At 36.2% G+C, this 13,950-nt stretch overlaps 1 pseudogene; it reads right to left on the bottom strand.

The window, feature by feature from the left end:
- LOC110291806 overlaps positions 1–13,950 on the bottom strand; it is a 95,492-nt pseudogene that overhangs the window by 8,878 nt on the left and 72,664 nt on the right.

Raw genomic sequence — 13,950 nt, 5'->3', positions numbered from 1 at the left:
AGAGAGAGAGAGAGAGAGAGAGAGAGAGAGAGAGAGAGAGAGAGAAAAGAAACAGAAAAACACTCCAGGAACTTTGTCAGAAAAGCAGAGGAAGCTGACAATGGAAATGTGAAGAACCTGGGAGCTTGCTGGGCAACCATTCACAACCCCTCCAGATTTGGCTGGCTTTCTAACCTCCCAGCAAGCCCACTCATCTAAGCTGGTGCTGTTCTGAGCAGTTTTCAGAATCACACTTTATCATCTGAGCCAGGAGGTTCTTGTTCAGTTTTGTGTTGCTTTCCGTTACTTTTAAAAAATAAAAACAGAATGCTGATGGAGCAGGCTTTCTTACCTGCTTCAGCAATCTGACTTGCCTCTGCTCAGCTCGGAAGCAACATTTTGAATGTCTCATATAAAAGTGGTTTTTTTTTGTTTGTTTGTTTTTGTTTTTTTCATCCACCTAAATTGCAAACCTTTTACATTTTTGGTCTTTTCATTTTTTTTCTTCTTCTGAACTATAACTATATTTCAAGAACTGCTTCTGTGAGAAAATAAAGCATTATTTCTCTGTGTCCCTGAAATCTATTACCAAGTGTCTATTTGTGTTTGGGTAAGTACCACTTTTGGCATTCTTCTCTCTCAATAAGTTGCAAAAGGAAATCTTTACACAAGGTCACCACAGTTTCAAATTGTTTACATTTCAACATTTTGTCTTTTGAGCAATCTCAGCATTGCATTTCTTTTCTGTATGCTCAAATCACCAGAGGACCCACTCCTGTAGGTAGTTGTGTGGCTCTTACACTGTCCCTCAATGAGTTCCTTTTACTCTGAGAAGTTATAAAAGTTATCATATCTCTGTGAGAATGAAGAGATTGCCTTCTCTTTTCTCTTCTTTAATTTTGTTACTGTCCCAGGTCTTGCTATCAACAATGCCCTGTAACTAATTTCTTTTGAGCCATATGTCCTTCAGACCTTGGATAGAGATGTCTATCAATAATCCAAGTATTCTTGGTCACATCTTGCTCATAATTTCATGATTCTTGAATAATCCTTTTTCTCTGCTACCAAAACTAATGTTTTTGTGTTTCTGGGTTTGTTTTATGGCTGTCAACAGATTTGTTTCTGAAGTCTGTGTTTGTTTTATCTTCGACTCTTTCCTTGGTGCCACTGAACTTTAAAACAGCACTTTAAAAACTTAGTCTCCTCCTCCGTTTTGTTGCTTTACAGCCAAGGAACTAAATATATCATAATTTCCCCATATGTATATGTAAATTCTTCCTTTTGGAGTACTCTCAAGCCAGTCTTAGTTTCATCAGCTGAACTAAGAAATTCAGCAACAACAACAACAACCATGAAGGAGCATCATTCTTCACTTGCACTTGCCTCTCCAGCAGCAGGGTTCAGACACCTTCAGGGATACTTTGTCACACCTACATAGTCACTCCTATGTCCTTATCAGTGTAAAGACACAAACCCTGTTTTTAAAATAAAGATTTTAATATACTTTTTTCACAAAAGGATATTCTATGCACGAAAACCTTCCAATATATATTGAAGAAATATATACACAATCTTTACCTCAATTGTAATGCAACTAAATCATGGAATTTCTTGTTATATGTAGTACTCACCTCCTTTCTGCTATTAGAATTCTAATTTCTTATTCATCTTTAAACCTCTCAACTTTTTAATATAAGGTTATAGATTTCTATTAATCTCTTTTTTCTCATGCATAAATTACTTTGTTTGAATTACTAATTATATCCTATATGCCTTGCCAATGATAAATCTTGTATTCTTCCTATATGTTAGTCATTAAAGCATTTCAATTGTTAAAACTAAATATTACAGTTGATTAGAGAACATATTTCTTCACAGATACTTTCTAATTCTACCAACCTTAGAGGTCAATCTGAGATCTAAACTCCTCATAATAAAATGTACAAGACGTTGGACATGTTTTTAGTCTTTAAAAATGTTTCATTTTATTTGTTTGTTTGTTTGTTTGTTTGTTTATTGAGTGTGTGTGTGTGTGTGTGTGTGCACATTTGTATCAATGACACATGTACATTGAGGGATAACTTGTAAGAATGGGTTCTCTCTTTCTAACATGTGGTTTCTGGGGACAGATATGTGGCTTGGTACTGAGTCCCTTTATCCCTGAGCCTTTTCATCTGTCTGGCCCTTTATTTAATGATTAAGTCAACATTTCCTTCATGTTTTCCCATATTCATACATTTAACATTTGGGAAGCATCACCTCTGTAGAAAAGCTTTAAATTATATAATAATATAATTGTAAAGATGGGGCTGTATTTACAATATTTACAAGTAATTAACAAGGAAGTAAATAAAATGTTAAAAGTGCTATGTGATCTACATGTATACATATGCATACCCATTATAATGAAGTTAATTGACTGACAAAAAAACTTCTAAAGTATTGAATAATTATAAATAGGGACATAAAATATTACAAATTATTTGGAGATAGATAGATAGATAGATAGATAGATAGATAGATAGATAGATAGATAGATATGCCACAAAGCTTTCTAGACAATGAGATCATTTGATGATACAGAGGTAGATATTCAGTTAGTCAAAGCTACATGTTGTCTTTATATGAAGTAAATAACTTTACCTTTTTTCTATTCTTGTTCTTCCATTATTTAATATGAACATTCTTCTTTGTCACTATTATTTGCAGAAATCTATTGAAAGTGTTTAGAATCTGCTTTCATATAATTGAAGCAATTATTAAAACTCAGTGTAGGAACAGTATGGAAACTATGCAGTTTAATGAAGTTTCTTTTTGTCTGTGTGCATGTATAATTGAATAGTCATACATGTGTATGCTAATTCTTATGCATGTATATGAGAATAGAGGAAAGACATCAACCTTACTTTTTAAGATCAATCTCCCACTGACATGATGATCACTCCTAGTGTCGATAGATTAGCTGGTGAACTCAGGAATTTCTGAAATTTCCCCAGATCTGGAATCAAAAGGTTTTCATCCTTCCTGGCTTCTTACCAGAGTTCTGGACATTGAACTGAGGTCCTTATTCTTGAATATAAGCACTTTCTTGGCTGAGCTATCTGCAGCCCTGTATATATTTTATTAATTTTATAGATACAACATTTGAGGTAGTATGCTACTTTAGTGCCTCTCCTTAATAAATGGCCTAGTCACAGAATAAATTCCTGAATGTTCAACATCTGCATGTTGCCTTTATCTGCACTGTCACTTTGGCATCACCAACTGGTTTGTTTTAGATTTGCTTTAGCTCATACGCCAAACACTACATTTATCAAACACCAGGCAGGGAGGCTCCTATAAAGCCAGTATACTACAAGTCAGGAGCCAGAGAGTGATTTATTAATTATCTTGATACAGGGCATTCTAAGTTTGTCTTCTGTTAAAATAATGAAAGTTATTTTTCTTCAAAAAACTGAAAGATGAATTACAACATGTTTTCATGCTTCCAAAGAAATGGTGCTAAATAAAACCACGTGACACTTATTAATGAATACAGATCATACTGAGATCACTTGCTATCTGCCATTTAAACAGAGAAATAAGTATAAATATTTTCCATAAAAAATGAGAGAAAAACATAACACATATATAAAAGAATATCTAAATGGACATATTAGCATGGCTCCAAAGACCATCTGTTTGTCCTATACAGTTTGAAAACAGATAAGTTGCAGCTAGATTACTGTATTTAAATGTTATTTGTACACTGTTAAAATCTTAGAGATTGTCACAATATTTAAGAATGTATAATTTTTCAGCATGTTGTAAATTCAAAATGGGATTTTAAAATTTATGTTTTGAGCATAACTCTATTGAAATTTTAAATAGTTCACAATGTAAAATTTACATGTATATTTAGATGAGGAGAATTCTTCCCAAAAGGTTGCAATTAGGGACTATTTGAATTGTTGATGAATATTTTTTGTTTAAGGATAAATACGAATAAAATCACACTTAAGATTTTAAGGTCTTGGTTCTGAAAGTATAAGAGCATTTGATGCTCTTGAAGAAAATCAGAATGCCGTGCTCAGTGTCCATATCAGGAATTCTACAGGCAACATTAATTCCAGCTCCAGGAACTTATCATCCTCATTTGGCTTCTACAGGCACCAAATACATACAGCACACATACAGAGCTATTCACACACGCATCAAGATGGAAATAAAAGATTTTAGACTGCCTATTCCACCATCTTTAGTCCTGAATCCCATGTGCTTCATTCAACTTAGACTTCAATGGTACCATATTTTACTGCCCCAAATTAATTACATCATACTTGATTTTAAATTTGTGCATAACATTTTTTAAAAATGTAGCTCATATATGTTATCATGAATTAGGACATTATTTCATTTATAAAGACAAAATATTTTACTTCTGTCTTAGTCAGGGTTTGACTGCTGTAAACGACACCATGACCAAGGCAAGTCTTATGAAAACAACATTTAATTGGAACTGGCTTACAAGTTCAGAGGTTCAGTCCATTATCATCAAGATGGGAGCATGGCAGTATCCAGGCAGGCATGGTGCAGGCAGAGCTGAGAGTTCTAAGTCTTCACCCAAAGGCTGCCTGAAGACTGACTTCCAGGCAATTGGGGTAAGAGTCTTAAGACCACACCCACAGTGACACACCTATTCCAACCAAGCCACACCTCCAGATGGTGCCACTCCCTGGTCCAAGAATATACAAACCATCACAACTACTATGCAGATATTCTTTTTTTTATTAGATATTTTCTTTATTTACATTTCAAATGTTATCCCCTCTCCTGGTTTCCCCTTTGAAAACCCCCTATTCCACTCCCATCCCCCTGCCCACCAACCCAGCCACTCCCACTTCCTGGTCTCCCTACACTGGGGCATAGAGCCTTTCTTTACAGGACAAAGGGCCTCTCCTGCCATTGATAACCAACAAGGCCATCCTCTGCTATATATGCAGCTGGAGCCATTGGTCCCTCCCATGTGTACTATTTGGTTGGTAGTTTAGCCCCTGGGAACTCTGAGGGTACTGATTAGTTCATATTGTTGTTCTTCCTATGGGGCTGCAAACCCCTTCAGCTCCTTTGGATCTTTTCTCTAGCTCCTCCATTAGGGAACCCTGTGCTCAGTCCAATGGTTGGCTGAGAGTATCCATCTCTGCATTTGTCAGACACTGTCAGAGCCTCTCAGGAGGCAGATATATTAGGCTCCTGTCAGCAAGCCCTTGTTGGCATCTACAGTAGTGTCTGGTTTTGGTGACTGTATGTGGAATGGATCCCCAGGTGGGGCAGTCTATGGATGGTCTTTCCTTCAGCCTCTGTTCTAACTTTGTCTCTGTATCTCCTCCCATGGGTATCTTGTTCCCCCTTCTAAGGAGGACCAAAGTATCCATACTTTGATCTTCCTTCTTCTTGAACTTCATGTGGTCTGTGAATTGTATTATTTTTTTTATTGGATATTTTCTTTATTTACATTTCAAATGTTATCCCCTTTCCTGGTCCCCCTGAAAGCTCCTATCCCATTCCCCCACCCCCTGCTTCTATGAAGGTGTTCCCCCACCCCCACTCATTCAAGCACATGTTTTTATGTTAAAATATACAAAAGACAAATCCTCATATAAATCCACTTGACACAAAGTCCTGTGTTAATAGTTTTTCATCATCATCTGAATTCCTTTCTAGAACTTCTGTGTGATTCCTCAACTCAGTGTAATTCTTATTCATGTTTTCCTCAAATAAATATGTATTTGTCAACATTCAAGGTAACCCACAATTACCACTGTCTGGAAAGAAATAGTATAATATAACTATTGATTCTTGTTTAGTAAAAATTAGGATACAAAAAAAAAAAAAAAAAAAAAAAAAAAAAAAAAAAAAAAAAAAAAAAAAAAAAAAAAAAAAAAAAGGAAAGAAGGAAGGAAGGATAAGGAAAAAAAGAAAGAAAACTGAGACATGACATGAGTGTGGGAGACATTGGCTCTCTGTTGTTTGAATAATTAGCAAATACTCGTCTTGCTTTTCTGTTCTGTTGTTATCTTTTTATCTATGCCACCACTATCCACAGTACAATAGCCAGTGTGAAGACCCTGAATCCATCTGGAGATAATAGTGGCAGCTCACTGAGTTCTGCCTAATTAACGAATAGTGCATTTTGTGAGAACAGATATTCACTTGAAGCTTTATTTTATCTTTTGATTTGACCATTAAATTCTAGTCTGATATGTCATGATTTTCCTCAAACTGGAGACTACCTCTTAGTATGCATCAGTATCTGTGATAAAATCTTAGACTAGTATGAACACAGTATGAACACTCAACCGAAGGAGAAACTTTTTCTGGGAAACTATACTTCAAGGCACTGAAACTTAATGATATCATTTAAGTGTTATAACATTTGAAAGAACATTAGAGGTCAGAGTGAAACTCCCTCATTTTCAGATGCAGAGACAGTAGAACAATACATTTTAATAATTTGTTCAAGGTCATTTTAGCTTTTATTGAATAGAAATTGCATATTTTTATTCAGTTCCCTGAATCTTATCTGAATAATGGTGTTTCTCAAAAGATTTCCAGTCTTGCATAAGATTATTCGTCATTTAAATGAGGACAGTGCAACTTTATCCCAGAGAGAAATTAAATAAACTTGTAATTAAGAGACACAAAGCCAAGAGATGAAAGATTCCAAACTTTTCCTCCTCACTCTTTATAATTCAGGTGAAAACACCTCCTGTACGACACATTAAGAACGCATGTACGTTACACTGTCTTGAGACTGTTGATCTAAACCATCTATCTGTCTATAAGCACATTAGTGGAAGAAAAGGATTAGGACATGGGAATAAGGAGATACTTAAGCATGGTCATAATTGCAATCCTGTGTGGGAGTCAGCAAGTAGAGACATTTGCCACTAAATCTGAAAACCTGGGGTCAATGAGGAGAGTTCTGTCTAACCCTGGGATCTATATGATGACAGGCAAATTGTTTCTGACATCCACATGCATGAAGTAGCATGGGCCTGTGAACACACACATGCATACAAACATGCAGACACATGCATACATACACATATGCACAGGCATGCACATAGACACAGGAGTATGTGCACCCACAAACACATTCATACATAGACACAAACACATATATGTATGCACAAACCAATAAACCAAGAAACAAATAAATAAATGTAACAAACTTTTTTTTACATGTAGTCCTTTGCTGAGCAGTAATGGCTTTATGTTGAGGTGCTGTGGAATCAAGAATCAATGCCATCCTGTTCATGACATTCATCATTGTGCACATTAATTAGTTGACTCATAGTGAGATGAGATGTGGAGATCATGTGATTCTTTAGGTAATTTCTGAGTAATTTTGTGGGACTCCTTTTCACTGTTTATATAGAAGATGTGAGAAATTTGAAAAAGAATATGAAAATTCAGAGAAGGCAGTTGGTAGGATAAGCCGATATACGTAGAAAGGCCTTTCGTGGTTCTCAATATTTAAATCTGAGTTTTGTTTCAGTGTCATAACAAGTTTAATAATAGTGGCAGGCTAATAGAGGTCGTTGTTCTGACATCAGTAAGATGGAAATTCTATCCGCCACTGCATCCCACAAAGAAGTGACCTGATTACATTTGAACAGGCACAGAAGGATAAATGGCAAAGGCAGGAAAAGCGAACTGTTATGGTAAATGAAATTCAGCACATATAGGTATAATTTTGTCATTGTGATAAAAGCAAGAACATTGCTATTATTTCTTCTGAACATTATCCATTCACACTCAGCCTATGCCTATTTTCTTTTAAAGAAAATACCAAAGTGATTTTGACCTGCAGTGAAGTTCATGTCTTTTCATTACTCCCTTGGAAGGCTCTGTGTATGAAGAATGTCTTTATCAGGCCAGCAATACTGGGAAAGTTGCTCTGATGTATCTCAGCAACACAGATAAGCAGCAGATAGAGGGCTTCCCATCACCAGATTCCTTCCAAAAGACTTTATTTTCAACTCCAAGAGCAGAAACATTTAGATATTGTATTTTGGAATCTCTAACTAGAGAAAGCTTACTCCTCATGGGAAGACAGTAGCCTGGAGAAGAAAGAACACTGTGTTTGAAGCACAGAGTCTCTGTGTATTGAGCACTGAGAATTAGGCCTAGATACTAAGGCAAACTGAAAAGCTTTTACCTATTTCTGTGTTTTATGTCTTACTTATAAAAAACATCAGAAATGCCAACATATGCACTCAGAGATAGAGACAGCGATAGCAATAGAGGGATAGAGATAGAGACAGAAAGGGGGGAGGGGAATCCTTAATTACCATAAGGCAGTCTCACTTCCTGGCTGCAGAAATGCAAGAGCTGGAGAAATGGATATCAGTGCTGATATAGAGAATGGTGCTCTATCTAAGTTCCACTCTTTTCTATGTCTTTGTTTCAGTACAAGATCCTCCCAAGCACATGTTTATTATTAGATAAAATATAAACACATCTGTATATCACTTATTGAATAAGAAAGACTTTGTTCTTCCTTTCTTTGTTATTATTTTTTAGACTTTTTGATTACAATGCTATATTGAATTTGAAGACAGTTGAGAGATGATGCTCTCGTCTGTTTTTTTTTCTGAGGGAATGAAGCAGAGAGCATTTGAGTTTTCAGAGCACGTGATGTGATGCTGCCTGACATACGGGTTGTGCTTTCCAACACCTCAGTTCTCCCTGATTTTATAAATTCCAACTTATTTTGACATTTGAAAGAAGGAGTGAGAGAAAGAGAAAGAGATATTTGTATCCATATCTGCTACTTAATGCAAGTCATATTTCATAGGCAGACATGAAATATAAAGACAGGACATTAGTTCCTCCAGTGAATCCAGGAAAGAGGCATTCTCTGGCATCAGCAGACACACAATATGTCATTGTTTTGTTTTAAATAAACTGGTAACTAAATACTATGTATTAAGTTGTTTATTTTTACCTGTTTCTCAATAAACATGAAGAATAAAATCCTGAAAAAATTTAAAAAGATTAAATAAATGATTTCTTTAAAAGTGTTTCTGTATACAACAGATAAAATCATATGATTATTTGAGTGATGTAGAGGATAGCAGCACTGTTACTTTTTAGCAGTTTATTTCTATTTTACTTTGGCATTTGAATATAATTACATCCCTTTCCTTTCAATTTCCTCCCTGCAAACTCTCTCATGTTCCTTTCATTATTCTCTCTCTATCTCTATCTCTCTTTCTCTCTCGTTCATGGTTTTCATTATTTGTTATCACATGATTACATATATATGCATGTGAATATTTACTTCTAAATTGTTCATCTTCAGTGTTTCTAGTGATGTTGGTATGTATATTGTCAGATTTAACAATTTAGTACTGAATAACCAATTAGTGTTCTGGCCTAAGGAAAAGATGTTTCATAAGAGCTCTGCCATTTCAGCTGCTTTCAGCTCTAAGTAGTTGTTTGCATTACCTTGTGTAGGGTTGATATTTCTTGACACATAGTCCACCCTGTTCTCTTTGGTATACCTAATGTCCTTTTTCAGTTTAAGACAGTACTATTTGAGGCCTTTACTGCTGTTGCCTCTGGCATTCCTAGGAGACATGGTCTTGCAGCAAATGTTGCATACCTCGGTATCTTACAAATTTCTGCCCCATTTTCTGCAATGATCCCACAGTCTTAGGTGCAGGAATCATTTGGTCAAGGTATCCACTGCGTCCAGATTCCACAACCTCTGCATTTGGATTGGGTATGTTTTTCTATAACGGTCTCTGTCTTTTACACAGAGAAGTTTCTTTGATGAGTGGTGAGGACTGCCCTACTTGTTGATATAAAGACACAGATCTCAAATACAGTTAGGCACGTGGTGTTAGTAAAGTGGTGGTTGTAGGTTCCTCTCTAGCTTCCTGTTACCATGAAGTAATATGAGTAAACGCAACTAAAGAGTAACCTAAGGACAATGCTGTTTTTCATTGGCCTAAACATTTCAATGTCACTGAAATACACAGGGATGATTGAGTAGTTTCCTTTTGAATACTATGTGGAACAATAGATAGTCATGGTATGTCACTGAGGATTAACTTTCAGTAGTCATTAAAGACTAACTACTTCAGTAGTCATTAAAGGTTAAACTTAACTTTATTTCTGTATTGTATTCAAATTTATTCTACAATTTTTACAAACCATCCCTGAGTAAAAATTTAAAATATGACTATATTTACATAAAACTCATCAAATAAAGCTATAAATAACTAGAAAGTAACAGTACATATTACCAAAATATGAAAGAAAATATTGAAATTAACTATATCCAGGTCTTATGAACCAAAAGGAAACAGTTACAACAACTAAGAGAACTATTAAAATATGTAATTAGGCAGTTTAGAAGAGAATTGTCATAACAAAGAAATACTTTAAAGTGTGAATGGTAATAAAAATTTCAATAAAATGTCATATTTTTCTAGCTGTTAATTTGAAACAAAATATTGTGCTAAAAGTAATGAGTGATATAAATATAAAAATGTGAATTTAAATATACTAAGACACTTTGCCTGTAGGAATAAAAGTTGGATAACTTTGCAAAGTAGCCACAAACAACCTCCTGAATATGGAGTTTTGCATATTCTAAAATGCATTACTGTTATTTATTGCCTGAAAGAACATTTGGAAATACAAATAAACTTATGAGAATGCTGGTGATAATGAAAGTATTTAAGTCACCTACTCATGTACCAGAAGACCAGCATTAATTACAATGTACTTTTAACAAATTACAATATTTGTTAAAATATTTGAAGTATAATTATTATATGAACAAAGATAAAATTCAACTTAAAAAGAACAGTTTTGAAAAACCTGAGTTGGAGGATAGAAATTGTAATATCATAGAATAATTAAAAATACTTAAATATTTAAAATTAGGTGTTTAATGTATGAGCTCATATAGTGTAGAATTGTGAAACGCCTGGAAAAAACTTTCAGTATAAATGAGTTTATTATATTAATTCAAAAGAAGCAAGAGAGTATTTAAGAAAGGAAAACAGAGGGATTTTAATCGGCAGGAACAATTTTATTTAATTAAAGATATTACTTTTATTTAAAAATACTATCACTACCACAACCACCTTTTCTCTCTTCCCACTCATTTTGAGCTTTCTTCCTCAGTTTTATTTCCCCATTGAGTCCAGTTTGTATTATTCAACTGGTGTTGGGACTGGGGCCTGCCTTGGAATGTCATTGTTCACATTATTTAAGAAAACTGACCCTCCATCTCTCTGGCTATGGGGGTGTCCATAGCTGTGACTCACTATATTGGGAATATGGAACCTGAAAAGGCCACCTTCTGTAGCCAGACATGAGCCCCAGTGGAGCCATAGAGCTACTAGTCCACCCACAAAACTTTCAAGACAATATTTATCCTGTCTACAACTAATGCAGGCATAGGGGACAGAGCAGAGACTGAGGGAATGGCAAACCAATAGCCAGCCCAACTTGAGACCCATCCCATGGGCAAGCACCAATTCCTAAACCTATTAATGATACTCTGTTTTGCTTGTATACAGGAGCATGTTGCCTCTGAGAGGATCCAGGCAGCAGCTGACTCAGACAGATATAGACACCTACAGCCAAATAATGGATAGAATTTGGGGATTCTTATGATAGAAAAGGAGTAAGTATTGCAACCCCGAAGGGGATAGGAACTGCATAGAAAGACCAATAGAGTCAACTAACCTGGACTCTTGGAGCTATCAGAGTCTGAACCACCAACCAAAAAACATACAGGGACTGGACCTAGGCCTCCCCATTCATATGTAGATGTGCAGTTTGACCTTCATGTGAGCCCTGAAAAATTAGAACAGGGGTTATCTCAAAAGTTGTTGCCTCTGTGTGGGATGTCTTCTTCTAGCTGGGCTGCCTTGTCTGGCCTCAGTGGGAGAAAAAGTGCCTGGGAAGGTTTGAAGTGTCACAGGTGGGTAGAGATACCCAGGGGGCCTACACTCCAAGAGGAGAAGTGCAGGGGGGAAGGATTGTGGTAGGGTGGACACAGATGGGGATAATGAGCAGGATGCAACTGAATACGTTTAAAATAATTAATTAATTTAAAAATGCAAATGAAATCTGAGTTTTGGTGGGATTTCATTCCCACCTTGTTCAACTGATACTGGGATTTGGTATGATTGGAGCTTGTCTAGGTCTTCTATATACAATCACGATTACTGTAAGTACATTTGTGCATTTTTTCAATTTTTTAAAATTAGGTATTTTCTTCATTTACATTTCAAATACTATCCCCAAAGCCCCCTAAACCCTACCCCCACCCTGCTCCCCAACCGATCCACTCCCTCTTCCTGGCCCTGGCATTCTCCTGTACTGGGGCATATGATCTTCACAATACCAAGGGCCTCTCCTCCCACTGATGGTAGACTAGGCCATCCTCTGCTACATATGCAACTAGAGACACAGCTCTGGGGGATACTGGTTAGTTCATATCGTTGTTCCTCCTATAGGGTTGCAGACCCCTTTAGCTCCTTGGATACTGTCTCTAGCTCCTTCATTAGGGGCCCTGTGTTCCATCCAATAGATGACTGTGAGCTTCCACTTCTGTATTTTCCAGGCATTGGCATAGACTCACACAAGACAGCTATGTCAGGGTTCTGTCAGCAAAATCTTTCTGGCATATGCAATAGTGTCTGGGTTTGGTGGTTGTATATGGGATTGATCCCCTGGTGGGGCAGTCTCTGGATGGTCTTTCCTTTCATCTCAGCTTCGAACTTTATCTCTGTAACTCCTTCCATGGGTATTTTGTTCCCTATTCTAAGAAGGAACGAAGCATCCACACTTTGTTTTCCTTCTTCTTGAGTTTCATGTGTTTTGCAAACTGAATCTTGGATATTCTAAGATTCTGGGCTAATATCCACTTATCAGTGAGTACATATCATGAGAGTTCTTTTGTGATTGTGTTACCTCACTCAGGATGATGCCCTCCAGGTTCATCCATTTGCCTAGGAATTTCATAAATTCATTCTTTTTAATAGCTGAGTAGTACTCCATTGTGTAAATGTACCACATTATCTGTATCCATTCAACGGTTGAGGGACATCTAGTTTCTTTCCAGTTTCTGGCTATTATAAATAAGGCTGCTATGAACATAGTGGAACATGTGTCATTATTACAAGTTGGAACATCTTCTGTGTATATGTCCAGGAGAGGTATTGCTGGATCTTCCAATTTTCTGGGTATCTGCCAGACTGATTTCCAGAGTGGTTGTACCATCTTGCAATCCCACCAACAATGAGATCTTCGATTTCTTTCTTCAGAGACTTTAAGTTATTACAATACAGATCTTTCACTTCCTTAGTTAGAGTCACACCAAGGTATTTTATATTATTTGTGACTATTGTAAAGGGTGTTGTTTCCCTAATTCATTCCTGATAGGGGATGAATATCCAATATATACAAAGAACTCAAGAAGCTGGACTTATCTCCTTGTACAAAACTCAAGTCCAAGAGGATCAAGGACCTTCACGTAAAACCAGATACACTGAAACTTATAGAAGAGAAAGTGGGGAAGAGCCTTGAACATATGGGCACAAGGGAAAAATTCCTGAACAGCAATGGCTTGTGATGTAAGGTCACCAATCAACAAACGGGACCTCATAAAATTGCAAAGCTTCTGTGAGTCAAAGAACACTGTCAATAAGACAAAAAAGGCAACCAACATATTGGGAAAAGATCTTTTTCTAATCCTATGTCTGATAGATGGCTAATATCCAATATATATAAAGAATTCAAGAAATTAGACTACAGTGGCTGGATATAAAATTAACTCAAACGAGTCAATGGCCTTTCTGTACACAAAGGATAAACAGGCTGAGAAAGAAATTAGGGAAACAACACCCTTCTCAATAGTCACAAATAATATAAAATACCTTGGCGTGACTCTAAGGA

The sequence above is a fragment of the Mus caroli genome, chromosome 3 (assembly GCF_900094665.2).
Source record: "Mus caroli chromosome 3, CAROLI_EIJ_v1.1, whole genome shotgun sequence".
NCBI lineage: Eukaryota > Metazoa > Chordata > Mammalia > Rodentia > Muridae > Mus > Mus caroli.
Note: the sequence above shows the minus strand (reverse complement) of the source record. Positions and strands in the feature narration are given on the sequence as shown.